Genomic DNA, 15019 nt, shown 5'->3' on the forward strand with positions numbered 1-15019 from the left:
GAAGCCCATGTTACGCTCTCCATAAGCGGGCCCTCCGCATCCTGTCTCTGTCTTATCTCAAATACAAAAGGCCAATGGTATCTATATATATTGTTCAGGCTTCAGAATCGTCCAGTGGGCAGTGCGCTCTACACTCCAAGTTACCTTTTTTCAAATTTACCGCAAATTTGATATTTTACCCATTGAGCGTTGATTAGTCACAATGAAGTTGAGGTTACTAGTGTATTAAATAATCTAGGTCCTATTTAGGATTATATCTGAAAAATCCAAATCTGGCCAACGCCCACCCTAAACCTAAACCTGTTCTAATCCACCTGAAATGACTAACGTATGGAAGACTTTGACTACCCAGCCATGCAATAGTCTCATTCCGTGCCTTATGGCAACTTGATGATTCTATTGCGCTCATCTTTTGGCACCACCCAGGGGAGACTTTGTCCTGTACCCAATGCTTAACTTATCTCCATTCCACTCAGCTACTCGCAATTTCTTGTGATATAGTGGACGGAATATTATTATATGAGACAATTCAATGCAGGCGTCTTTCCAAATTTGTCAGATCAACAGGTAATCGGTGAGTTACCACGATAGTTGCTATTCAACAACTCGACAACGTCCCATCGTCAACGCCTGCTATGAGAATTTCCCATTGCAGACGCCAACGAAATGACGTCATCGAGCTATCGATCAACTACTCTGCTTATCGCCTGGTACCTTATAGCACGATGCTAGGAGGCGAACCGGAAGAATCGATGAGCTACCTCCCCCCCGGAAGACATAAGGAAGAAGAAAGTGGACAAATTCGCCAAAAAATACTTGCTCTGGCAGGCCATATGCCAATGCGGTAAACTGAGTAAACCGTACATCACAATGGGTACCATCAACAGCGAAATTTACCACACCGAGTGCCTCCAGAAGCGTCTGTTGCCCTTCCTGCGATCCCACGGAGGCGACACATTATTTTGGCCGGACCTGGCATCATGCCATTACGTGCGATCGACGTTAGATTAGTACAGAGACAATAACGTTGTTTTTGTACCAAAAACCGCCAACCCCCCAAATTCATCAGAGATTCGTCCGGTGGAAAGATTTTGGGCCATAATGAAGGCCGAAATTCGAAAATCGTCCAAGGTGTCTAAGAACGAGCTGGAGTTGAAGAAAGAATCAATGAAAGTGACCAAAAAGGTCGGCTCCGCCATTGTAATGTAATGAGGGGTCTTAAGGGAAAGGTGCGGGCTTTCAGCGATGGAAAGGAAATTGAATAAAGTAATTATGCCGCAACATAATCCATATGTATTAGTTCATTCCCTGAAAGTTTCAAGAAAATCCGACTTAAAATAAATTTTTGGCGAACACTTATGTCTGGTGCATTTTTTTCGAGTACAGCCCTTAAATGTATTTAGAATATACTTTAAAAAAACCATCAATGCTACTCCGTTTTACGGTACCAGAAATTATAAGTACGTTTTCTACAGCACATGCCTTAAGTTTCCGAAATATGAATCAGAACGGTATCTTGGACATGAGAAAAGCAAGATTCAATGAAAATTTGTGATTTCAGGCTTAGTTATTTTGATGATCCCATGCTAAGAAAATTTATTAAGACTTTTCGACAACACAGGTGGAAAAATTAAGAGGGAGGGGATCTAAAATATCTGCAAAACTGTCCACGTGATTTGTAGTAATGTATAATCAGTGTGCATTGAATGGAGCAAATCGCAGTTTAGGACCGGGCTTCAAACGATAACACAACACTGAGCTGCTAACTGATTATGGATTAAACAGATGTAAAAAGAACAATCTTATCTGTCGGCCTCTGCACCGTTTCAATCCGTGCAATTCGAGCTGAAATTTTGCTCCAAGCAAGATTTGCGACAAGTGGAGACACGCGTACGTTCCAACATGTGCCTGTCAATACCGGCAAAAATCTCAAACATAGTGAACCAACTGCCACTGTCTGTTTCCGATCCATCGTCGTTCGTCACAGTTGGCATGGCACGCAGCTAGTGCTTGATGGATAGTTTTACCTTTCCATTTGGACCCAGGGCACAACGGATGTTTTCGAGGGAAATAAGTGCGTATGACGAAATTGCGAGTTCGGTATCCTGCACGCCTTTGTTGGTGGTGCTGGGGAACTGTGAGTGACCTAGGTTCAGGCCGGATACAATTACCAAGAATTGGTCCGAAGTAGCTGTCGGTCAGTGCATCGATTGCCACTCAAAGAGGTGGAAATTGTTTAGTTCCTCTGGCGGATGAAACTGCTTTTCTAGGAATGTTGCAGGATGCGGACAGTTGAGTTCGAATTACTGAAATTGTTGCAGAAACCATTATGCTGTCAAGTGTGTTGAACCCAGAAATTATCATGCTGGGGACGTGCACTTGAAACATGTACGACGATAAATGCTTGCCGACACCGAAGGAAAGCTGCAAACACGCAAATCACATTCTTGGACTTCGTGTTTTTGGCAGCGCCCTCCCTTGGAGGACTTTCATGGTGCAGCAGCGTGGAATCAAAGTGAGAGCAATTTGTATGTCAATAAATTATAGTCGCGTATCATTTTCACCGCCCGTTGCCCCGATTAAATATGATTATTATTAAAACTAAATCTCCGATCCAAATTATAATCTTTTTCGCTGTTTTACCAGTTATAATCATTATCATCATCGAAATCCGAGGGACCCGCTCTCCGCCATCGTCATATTGTCTGCTCCGGGAGGGAGAAAATCCCCATCCTCACACATTCACGCGAGGCCCCCGTTTCTCCCGTCGCAGACACTCTCTGGTTTCTTCGCGTTTATAAAAATAAATAAATTATTCTGATAGACAACTAAATTGGTTCGATCAAGTTGAAATTGGTGGTAAAGGTAAATCTTCTGCTGCTTCTCCTACCTCTTTTCGGCTGGAACGAAAGAACGTGCCACGATCGTGATGAAATGTGACCATCAATCCTCCTAACAGAACTCTCAGTCTTGGTGAGCTTTTCGGTTAAAACTTTCCTTTAAAATGAATAACAGAACATTTCAGCGAATCGCGTGTCACTTTGTATCAATTTCTCACATTTAAAATCTTTTCCTCGGTTTATCATGCGTGTGTGTATCAATCCATCACGAATAATAACCAATCCGACAGTTACAGAAATTTCCAATCAAAAATCATTTCCGAAAATCATTCTTCACGGTGCAGATGAAATAGATTTATGGCCTGCATCAGGATTTCCACACATTCTTCCTCTCAAAACCATGCAGCCCCGGCGCACTGAAACGAAGAAAACAGACAGGTGGTCTCCACGTCACAGACGGGCACAATCGCTGCATCGTTGAGTGAGCATTCGCTCGCGAATAGGGCTTGCGTGATGGTTTCAATTTTTATTCGATGGGTTCAAATTCGATAATGCCTTTCGAGCGAACGATGATTTACGAGAGAGGTTCAAATTGCGAATAAATTGCATTGCATAGCGCTGCGTATGAGCTGGGTCCATCTTGCAGGTCGTCTCTAAACCACCAACTCCGAGCACCCATAGGAACGAAAACGATGACGGATTGAAGGAAATACGTCAGTCAAAAGGTTTGATAAATGTTGCCCAATTTCCGAGGGTTGGCGATTCTCGGAAGAGATTTTCGGGACGCATAAATCAAAACAAAGTGCTCTGAACTGTACCGAGAAACCGATTGAAATTACGCTTAGCATTGGAAATAATTAAAATCAGATCGTGCCCAAACGAAAACGACAAATAAGGCAGAATTGATGCAAACCCAAGAGGACATTCCGTGATTAAGTCATTTAAGCGGGGCGCCGCTGGAAATCGTCGTTTCTCATCACCCGCTGTGCTGCGGCACTTTGGCTTGGCGGCGGAACGTCTCCGGCCTCCGTGCCGAGGCGAGCACGTCTTCGGAATTCGACGCGTGCCGAGTGGTGTCCCGCTGTTTTTGCGATAGCAATCGAGCTGATCCGTGCGTTGGGTGTCGTGCACGATTTCATGCCCGATTTACATGTTTGTTTGCATTTCCGACTACATGAGGTCATGCACGGTATTGATGCTGTCCAGAATCGGTAGGATTATAAGCAGGGATATTTGAACCGTTGAGAGTCAAATTCATAAGTCATTTTTGATTTTTTTTTTTTTTTAGATTTTTACATTAACAGCAGCAGAATGCACGGTTCTAATTAGATATTAACAAAAAAAAATTAAACTGGTAACTTCAGGTCGTTAGCAATGCTGATGTATTTTATATGAATCGTTTCAATTTGAAACTAGAACAGAAACGCACCCCTCACGATGCTCAGTAGCAGTTTCATTATTCGAGCACAATTTTGCACCAATTTGCAATTGCCCAACTATTTTGGTTTATTTCTGAGCAGGTTTGAAACACGAATCGAACTCTGCTTCAAATTTATTTTGATGTATTTATAGATGTTGCTCGTTAAGGTTGAGATAACTTTACAGAAGTTTTGGGATCTTCTGAGAAGTCTGGGGATATTTCATAAAAGTTCAGAGATCTTCATAAAAATAAGAAGAGCCTCAAAGCTTTATGGAACATCTATTTTGAAAAAGTTTCAGGTAGAATCGTTGAAGATCAGGTCGTTTCATAGAAGGGTGAGGTTGGGGAACATCATAGAAGTTCTGGGAATATCATTATATATTTTAGAACTTCATGGAAATACATGGATCTTTGTATGAAAGCGCTTACGTATTTTACATCAATCAGATATTCTCTCATATATACCAGACTGCTCAAAAATCTTCAAATATCCATCAATTCAAATCACGATTATTATATGTTCTCTCATGATAACAGCTCAGAAATTATTCCGTAGACCATCAGGTGATCAGAGATCCTCATGATAACCTTAGGTTACTTTTTTAAGTCTTCAGATTGATCGGGTATCATTCTGAAAATATCTAACTATCCAACAATCCTCAGATATTCTCTTATACGATACTAGGCAGCTCAGAAATGATTCCATTATTATTATTGTGTTTTAAGATTACCATAAAATCCTCTGGATACTTTTTCAAAACTTCATGTTGATCAGATATTATTTTTTTTTTCAAACTGTCCAACATTTCAAATCAAATATTCCAGATATTCTCTCATGATACTAGGTGGCTGTCCCAAGACCTTCAGGTGATCAGATATCCCCCTAAAAACTTCTCATGATATTTTTCAATTCTTTAGGTTTATCAAGTATTATTCTGAATAGATTTTTAACTGTCCACCTAAATCACGTCTCTCAGATATTCACTCTCGATACCAGGTTCCTCAGAAAATGTTTCAAAGACCATCACCATAAATAATCAACAATCCAAATCAATAAGCGACTCAGAAATTTTGTCATGATCTGAGATCTCCATAATGTGATATTGTTCCAGGTTGTTTAGGTACTTAGGTCTTCAGGTTGTTTAGGTACTATTCTGAAGACATCTGGTTGATCAGGTACTATTCTGAAGATCCCAAACTGTCCAAAAATTCAAATAATGCCTGTAAGATATTCTCTCAGGAAAATAGGTGACTCCTAATTTTCCCCAAAGATCTTCAGGTGTGTAACCAATGTCCTAGATTTTGATTTGTGCATGTTGTTTTAAGAAACTGTAGTGTTTTTTAGTGTCAGTGTTGGGTTAGTACGATTAGTAGGATTGTTGGTAAAATTGTTGTAACGGAAAAAATGTATAAATTTGTGTTAGTAGGATTAGTTTGAAATCGATATTTTTATAACCATAACTGGGCGAGATAGGATCGAAAGGGTGTTGTGATCAACTGTGGTAGGAAAACTGAATAGGAGAAGGAGATGGTATGGATGGGTGGTGATAAGCTACAAGGAGGGAAAATGGAGGAAATAAGGAACGGATGGAAAACTGGATTGGAAAAGGAGGGCTTTTGATATCTGAGATAGGCAACCATTGCTGAGAAGTAAACCGGCGTTCGTGCTTACAAGACGTGAGCGGATAGTAAGTCTTGAGTACAAAAGTGAACCGAACAAAGGACCTCAAAGTGCAGTGACCGACAAATTTTCTATTCCTGGTGTTCGTTCAGGACCTTTTTATGTTCCACGTACAGATCCTCACTATCGGCACATTTCGATCACATCAGTCACGACTATCTTGATCTAAAAGTCAAGGAACTTCCACTCTCCGGCTTGATAATCGCCAGACAGGAGCCTTATTGAAAAGGAGGAAGACCCTTCTTGGCTCGACCAAGGTGGCCTTGTCACGGTCAGCCGATATTTGTTAACGAAGGGAGACGCCGTTGACCCAGAAAAGGCTACTTCGATAGCTGCACAGGGTTCGCTACATTCCCTGGTTGCGAACCGCCATCGCAACGTGCAAACCCATACCTTCCAATCCGTCATTTTTGTGACCACAGATTCAGTAACCACGAGCCATCTTCCAGACCAATCAAGAAGTAACCGATCCGCCATTGTCGACGGACTGATCAAGCCACGGACCGCAATCGCGGTCAAACAACATCGGCCTCAACAAAAGCACCATCCACGAGCGCTTGCCATCGTCCAGAAAACACCACCGGTACGTACCAAAGCAGCAGAAACCCATAGAACACACCTTTTTGCACCCACACTTTAGCTTTCAATTAATTTCACCAGCAGTTTCTGCACACTTTGCTCCGCGTAGCACTCGGCGTAGTCCCTGCGAATAACCCAGTAACACGCCAATGAGCTGGATAACCGAGGTGAAGCAGTCGGTTAAGTTGTGTGAGTAAAACCCCTGTACGATACAAGCAATTAGTGACGTCACTAATTGCGTTTACGTTGATTTTTTGGATTACTAATACAACCATATTTCACGATCTGCTTCATCTCTCTCTGTACCTCATTGAACATGCCGGCCTTGCGACACAGTTCAGGGGTCTCATGCTACTGAGCTAGTTATCCGGGAGTCTTGGTTGAGCCACTAGGGTGAGTCTCATCAAGTCTCAGGTGATCAGAGAACTTCAAAAACATCTCTGGATGTTATTTTCAATACTTATAGTGGATCAATTATTCTGAAGAGATTCTACTGTTCAATAAGATAAATCACGTCTCTCAGATATACTAGGTTGCTGAGAAATTATTTCAAATGCCATCAGGTTCATATTCGTGCTAAAATCATCGAAGCAAACAAGATTTGCTCACGCACACATATTTACACTGAAAAAAGTTTTCATATAGTTTCTATGGGGAACGCACATAATATGTTTCCATTGGCATTGGAGTTTTATCTAAATTCCACATAATATTCATGTGATCACATGAATACTATATAACAAATAAGATAGATTTAATTGGACACATATGATTCGTGTGAATATGCAGTGCGATTCCCAATTATTAAATCACATCGGAGTAACCTGAAATTCACATGGGTATTTGCCATCGAAAATGTGAGTTATTTTTTGAGTGTACACACTAAGATTATTTTACAGAAATCTGTGAATTTTTACCGAAATCTCAACAGCTGAACGTTCGGTAAACAGTTCGGTTATTTTTTACAGATATTCGTTGAAAACTCACAGGAAATCTGTGAAAAATCACCGAACTGTTACGGAACGTTCAGCTGTAAAATAATCCTAGTGATTTCGGTAAAATAATCTTAGTGTGTAGGGATGAATACCACACACCTTTTAAAACTGCACTGTAAGAAAAGACATGCCATATATCGAATGATTCGTGTGTTAACAAATGCCAATTTCTTGTTTTCGAATGAAACCAGCAACAAGTGAGAAGGATGCTTAGCATAAAGTGAAAATCATTTTAAAAATAGATGATAATAGACATGAAACTTGTATGAATTGAAGATTGTTTCCGGAATGTACCAAACCAAACGAACATAATCGTAAATCTGAAAGATAAATGTATCATCGAAGACCCATAACGAGAATCATTCATTTTCATAATGAATTGTTCGTAACATAATTGTGACAAACACTGGAGGTCGAGTAACATTCCCAGCAGGAGATGCAGGAACGGTAGCAACGAAAGTTGCTCTATAACGATGCCGTTCGGACGCGGGAAGGTGTCATGGACAGTTCGTAAGATCGACTCTACTTGCAATTTTATAAAAATAAAGAAATGTAGTACTTAAAATTTAACCTATTTTAAACAGACACTATTGCTACAACTATCACTCAATATAAATAAGAATAGTATTTATTTAACTTATTATTTTCATTTGATTTACGTCCACCTATGCTCTCAAAAATTGAACTAAAATCATCCTAGATTAGGATGATAAGCATCCACGTTGTTGTGGTTTTAACAGATGATGAACTGAATGACAATCATCTCAAAATCATCTGATAATAGTTATAGGGCTTGGGTGAAGCACTAATCATTCGATCAAAGGATGATGTTTGGTTCAGTGTGTGCGCTGATCAAGGGGGTGTCACTAGACATGGAAAATCATTTGCATTCATTTCTTGCAGTCAGTTATATTCATTTGCCTCTAACTTTTTTCATCAACATCATTCCGCAAAACAATGTATGGAGCTTTTGTAGGTTTTGTTATAAGCTACAATTTTTGTTAAAAAGTCAAATCCGTTTCTCTTATGCATGACGAAGCAGAGCGAACAGAAGCCACTATTGTTTTTCAGTGAATGTATTTAACATTCACTGAAAAACAGTAATAAGTTCTGCCCACTCTAGTTCGTGATGCATAAGAGATACAGATTTGACTTGTTACAAAAATTGTAGCTAATAACAAAACCTACAAAAACTCCATGCATTGTTTTGCGGAATGCTGTTGATGAAAAAAGTTAGGGGCAAATGAATGTAAATGAATGTATCAAATGAATGCAAATGATTTTCCATGCCTGGGTACCACTCTCCACACTCATTTTTCGCCAATTTTTTTCTCAGTGTGCCTTAAGTGGACCCTACACGATTGCTTTTATTGACAATAATCGTATTTTCAATACATTCTATATTGACGTCAATACATCGAGATTGACAATATTCCTGAATTCACATCATCAATATTATTGTCGATAATTCCCCTTCGCGTCAATATATTGATACGTGTAAGGTTTGCTTTACGTGTGTGGCAGCTTTGCATGCAGTTCCGAGAGTGCCAGTCATTGAACTGACATTGTTTACTTGTGAACTGCTTGTTTTGATTTGAAGGGAAAAACAACATCACAAATCGTGGAATCGGTCTGCGAGCAAAAAAAAAAAGTATTGAAATCCGAACCAAGATGGTGATCCAGAAGCACCTCGGTTGGAGAAGCTGATACCGGATAAACTGATTCGACCGAAAGATTCTCTCGTGAAAGCTATAAAGTTACGCTGACTGCAAAACAGCATCGAAACGCATTAGCTGGCATTCGAAATCATCAGCCGCTGAGGAAATCATTGGAACGCGCTCACGCTATCGGTCACGGGAGAAGCTCTTCCAAGGTTCGAAATGGGCTGCGAAGATCAACGGTGGCTACCTGGCAGCGAACTAGTACAATACAGATGTACAATTCGAGGTGGTCAAGAAAGTGGTAAAGTTGCTAATCGGTGGTGTTTGAAGATGATGACACTGGTGAATGCGACTAAAGTGTTCCTGCTAGTAAAATTTCTTTGCATGAGTGGTTCTCGGTGGCGACCATGTTCGCCAATCTCATCATAGCCAAGTCGTCATTACTATTAGCACCGGAAGGACCATGTCCCGGGGAGCAACAGTCATCGAAAGCCATACACGGTAAAAATTTGTCACATCTAATCCACATGCTCTTGCACTTGACTCAGTCTGTCATTCGACACTACGAATCGAAGTGATTTATCATTGATTTTCAAGTTATTTGCGTTTTGAAACAAAGTGATTTATCATTGAAAAATATGTACTGTCCAACACCTTTAAATCAAAATGATTATCATTTTTTTTTTTTTTTTTTTTTTCCTTTGGTGTGTTTTTTCCGTCGATCTTGTTTTCCGTGCTGAGCACCAATGCTACCGACGTGCCAGGACCAACGGCTTTACTTCCCATCCGAAGGAAGGGGTGATCAGAGATGTTATGCCTCAGAACATCCCAGCGGCGCCGACTGGGATTGAACCCAGGCCTGCTGGGGTTAGAGGTAATCACGCTTACCACTACACCACCGGCGCCGTTAAATGATTATCATTTGAATCGGCACCACTGTTTTCATCCATTGAATTTGATTAGTTTTGCTTTTGGAAGCAAATGTCAAAAACGCACATGACAAACATTACTGGCGAAGATGGCAGGGCAACAACAAATGAAGTCAAGTCAGAGAAACGATAATCCTCCATCTCCACCCGAAATAATTTGCGTTCTAGTGCGTGAGTAATACGAAATTGTTGGTGTTTTCAATAATGGTGTATTATTCAGAAAATGTCGATTACAAAACATTGCCACACTTATCAAATGTATTGCTCAATGCCTCTTCTTGCATCTACTAAAAGCCTTGTGATGTTGTTCAATATCACTTGGAAACATGTGATCTGGGTAGTAATATGATATGATCATATTTTGATTAACATATAACAAGGCTTGCAATATGAACAAGGCAAAAAATAAATCCAAGGATAAATTAGTCAAACTTAAAGTGATAGATTGTTAATATCAGTATGGTTGACATTTCAAGTTCAAAGCACAGCCCATCAACAACGATGTGTAATACAATCTAAATGAAGTGATTTGCTGTTGATTTCATCTTGCTTCGATATGATCTCTTCTAAGGGATTTGCACATCGAATTGCAATGTTTGGCAAGTAGTGCAAATTCAACAGTAAACAGTGTAGAAACATAAATGTCAGCCTATTTCGAACTGTTCAATCGAAGTCAATACAGAGTTGTAGTAGTGGAGCTTACAGGCCCGTCCGTTTTACTCCCTTTATTTCGATACATCCCTACAGAGAAACGGACGGAACATATAAAATAGAGGAATGTGATAAGTTTTGAAACCAGGCAGCAACCGTCAGGGGGAGAAGTGATCAGAAAATTTCACGACGAGCAGCTCGAAATGCCCTGGTCCTGGTCATGATAGCCAGAATATGTTGGTTTATTATTGACCTTCCGAGCATTAGTCCGTAGTGGGCTATTATTTATTATTATAGCGATTGCCGATGTGTGCAAAGTGGGAGTGGCGGGTACTGGCGGAAATTCACGGTCACGGTTTAAAAAAATGTCAACAACAATGATTTAATCAAATTATGTGCACTGCGCAGCCGTAGAGATAATACAGTGATGCCAATAACTTTGAGATCATGAATATTTTAAAACATAGGTGCCTAACAGTGCCAATGAGTGTGTCCAAGTAAAGCTTTGGCACACTGTGCAGAGTGACCTACCCCTTGGCACTGATCGTGTTGCAGTTTCATTTATGACAGTTTCAAATTTTCAACACCCCGATGGGTCTGGGTTCAATCCCAGCCGAGGTCGGTGGGATTTTTCTGAGGCATACAAATCTCTGGTCACGTCTTCCTTCGGAAGGGAAGTAAAGCCGTTGGTCCCAGCCCATGTGTGTTGAATGGGTGCGATATCCTACGCAGGTGTGGAAGCTGCCTTCCTGCTCATTCGATTGCCGTTAATGGATGGCAATCGATGTCCGTCGGTGATTGGCACTAGATTGCGGAACAGAGACCGACGTTAAATAAAGGAAAAGAAGAAGTTTCAAATTTTAGAACTGTCGAGTAGTTTGAAATAATTTTGAAACTCAGCATTCCGAACGGCATGCGGTATACATCACAATAGCCATTTAGTTGCAAGGAAAAGTGACATAGCTGCAATTTTCAAACCTACGACTGGATGCCTTCCTTCGAATAACAACATGAGTGCGGTAAAAACCGGTAGAACTGTTTCAAACACATCGTTGGTACTTGAGCGGTCGGCGATCATCTCTTTTTGCCAGTGGTGGCGGGGGGGGGGGGACACCCCTCACCATCCCTCTCCAAAGGGGGAGTTTGGTAAAGAGAGATGATAGAACCGATTTGTACCTTCCTTAAAAGTTGTCCTAGCTCGCTATCTACTCTTCTATATGCAATTGTCACACTGCCGTAATCTAAACGGAACTATCAATTCTGTACTTTCATCTCCTCCTCATCTAAAATTACCACTTCAGTCAGTTATTCGAAATTAGCATCTTCAACTATGTAAATCGTTGACTTCACGCAGAAGTAATACTAAACATATAGTCAAAGAAGGAAAAGTGGTATATGTGCAGATTTTAGTAACCAGCTTCGAAAACAAATTTGCTTTTTTATCAGAGCTAACTGGGCCCAGAAATATCGATCAATATGCGTTTATCTTATCAAATCTTGTACACCAAAATGATAAAGAGAAACTTTGTGCGCTCATAGTAGCAAAATTGCGTTTCAAACATATTTACCATAACACAGTTCAGTACCTTCAAACTTTAAAATTATTATTATTATTATCTCTTTTAATTTTTTTTTAAATTACATATTCAAAGACAATCGTTTAAAAAATATTCCACCTACACATATAAAAAATCAGATCAGATGATTTCGAGAACTGCAGGAAAGTCATGAACTTTGGGGAGGTTTACAAATCTTTAAGGCTGAGTTATGAGATCTTCACTGCAGTTCCATGAACTTCAGGAAATTTTCGTGAACTTTGGAGCTGCTGAAAAAATAAATAAAATGAGATGTTTGAAGAGGAGTTGCACCGAAAAAAATAAGATGAAAAAAGCGAAAAATAAGATGCGAAGCATAAAATTCTACACTCTTCTGAACACACCAAGATGCTTAAATGTAGGTATGAACTCTCAAACAACTGCACTGCGATAAGATCTCAGCCGAAGAAAGCAGCTACAATGCATATCAGTCTGTGTTACTAACTAATTTGGATTCTTTCAATTTATCACATATTTGCGTATAAAATAAATGGGGTTGGCTGGAAATGCTATCTTACATGAAGCTTAAGTGTAATAATTTATTAGCTAGAAAATGGTCTGAAGAGGGTAGGTAGATAGTTCTGCTAGAGTACGCGGTATACAAATTTAATAGAAGCTAAAAATGAACGAAGGGCCATAATGGCCTTTCGCCCATTTTCAACTTCTATTAAATTTTCATACTTCAGTACTCTAGCGGAACTATTTACCTACCCTCTTCAGACCTTTTTCTGGCTAATAAATTATCACACTAAAGCATGAAGCTAGATAGCATTTCCAACCAACTCTGAAAATCGTAAACTTCATGTATGAAGTCACATTCAAACACTTTGAATGTAAAAAATAAATGGGTTTATGCGAATATACTCCAAAGAAAATTGTCAGACAAATATAGATCACTTATCGGCAATCGTCACGTCGCAACTTATCTACGGTATCGGGCTCGTTAGTAGAACAAATAATTCGGTGATGCAGACTCTTGTACAAATCTACAACCGAATGGCCCAGTTCGCTTCACGGGCGTACGTCACCAGTCCGATTCCAGCGATCATGGCTGAAGCAGGCACATTGCCGTTCGATCTAATGCTTCTGCAAGCTACACTCAAAATAATTGTCACGTCAAAGCTACGTGAAAACATATGTGGATTTTTTCCATCGCACTTTGTAGCGAAGAACGCATCCATTCCCACCCTTTCCACTGGAGTTTCACGTACATATTACGTTATTTTTTAGTATTATCTACGAAATCTTTCAGTAAATTTTAAATGAAATTATGATACAATTTATGATAAAATCTTATCAAAAGTAATACAATTGTTTGATGAATTTAATCTTCTTTATAATAATTACTGTGATTTAATATCAAGTGAATGTTGCAATAATCGAGGCAATAATTGCATTGATTTTTACATAGCAATTAATTCAAGCATTAAAAATGTTATATGAATACTACGCAATTATTGAAACGTTGTCAGGATTAGAGAAAAGCCGTTGTTTTGTCCAATGTTTATTATTATAATGACAATGAATACTTATTGACTATGTCACAGTGGCTTAGACTTATCTGTTTTAAACCTATTTTTGACACGGAAGAAGTAATGTACCGTCCAAAATCTGTAACTAATGACCGGCGATCTCTAAATCACTTAACAGCTCTTGCATTGCGTTTTGTACGGTGACCACGTTGATTATTTTTTCATACGTGTGAAACACGTAGAAAGTACGTGAAAATAGAACTGTCAGTATCGGCAGGATGATGTTCCCAAGGTACGTGATTTTCACGTAAGTGTTATCAGTTAACGAGGTGGATGTGAAATGTGTTTCAGATAAAAATCAGATGCTAACAACTAAATTCTACTTGTGTCAGGTAGCCTCACAGTCATTAATACTTTTTTAGATCTGCGTGATTTTTCACGTAACTTTGACGTGACAATTATTTTGAGTGTATAATTCGTGTTGCCAGTCGTTTGATGGTGAAGGATTAAAAAAATATTGATATTCCAGTTGTGAAACGAGTGTCCCATCGCCTGGCGACGGTTGATGTTAAGCTTCCAAACATCGCTGTACGGACACGTCTCGCCAACCGACAGTGGTATGAACCCAAACCGCATATTGTTTGGGATGTGAAATGGCAGATGAAAGCTGGGGATCCTCCGGATACAGTGCGTCCCATCGTGCAGGAGTTGCTGGCAAACCGGTATAACCATGCTTTAGCCATTTATACCTACGGATGGTTCAAAGTAGAGCAGGTGTATTTAGCAACAGCTTTCAGCAAGCAATAGGTCTTCCGTCACAGTGTAGCGTGTTTTCGGCGGAGGCTTCTGCAATCAAGTCGGCCGTCATCGCAGCGAGAGCCTCACACGAACGTGTTATCATTCTGTCTAATACGGCCAGCTATCTTTCGACCATAGAGAGTGGAAGATCCCAGCATCCGTGGATCCAGGAAATCGAGCGCTTATTACGATAGATCCTTGATCATGCCGGAATCCACGGTAACGGAGAAGCAGGCCGACTGGCCAGTGAAGCAGGAAACATTCCACCAATCAACGTCGCCGTACCAAGGAATGATGCCATCAAGAATATGAACCAAGTCTTTCAACAGAAATGGGAAGCACGTTGGGCACAATTGACAGATGTCAAGCTGAAAGAGGTCAAAAGGGAAACGAAGAAG

Source organism: Ochlerotatus camptorhynchus, unplaced genomic scaffold, assembly GCF_037179485.1.
Source record: "Ochlerotatus camptorhynchus isolate MF236.1 unplaced genomic scaffold, CSIRO-AGI_Acam_v1.1 ptg000005l, whole genome shotgun sequence".
Lineage (NCBI taxonomy): Eukaryota > Metazoa > Arthropoda > Insecta > Diptera > Culicidae > Ochlerotatus > Ochlerotatus camptorhynchus.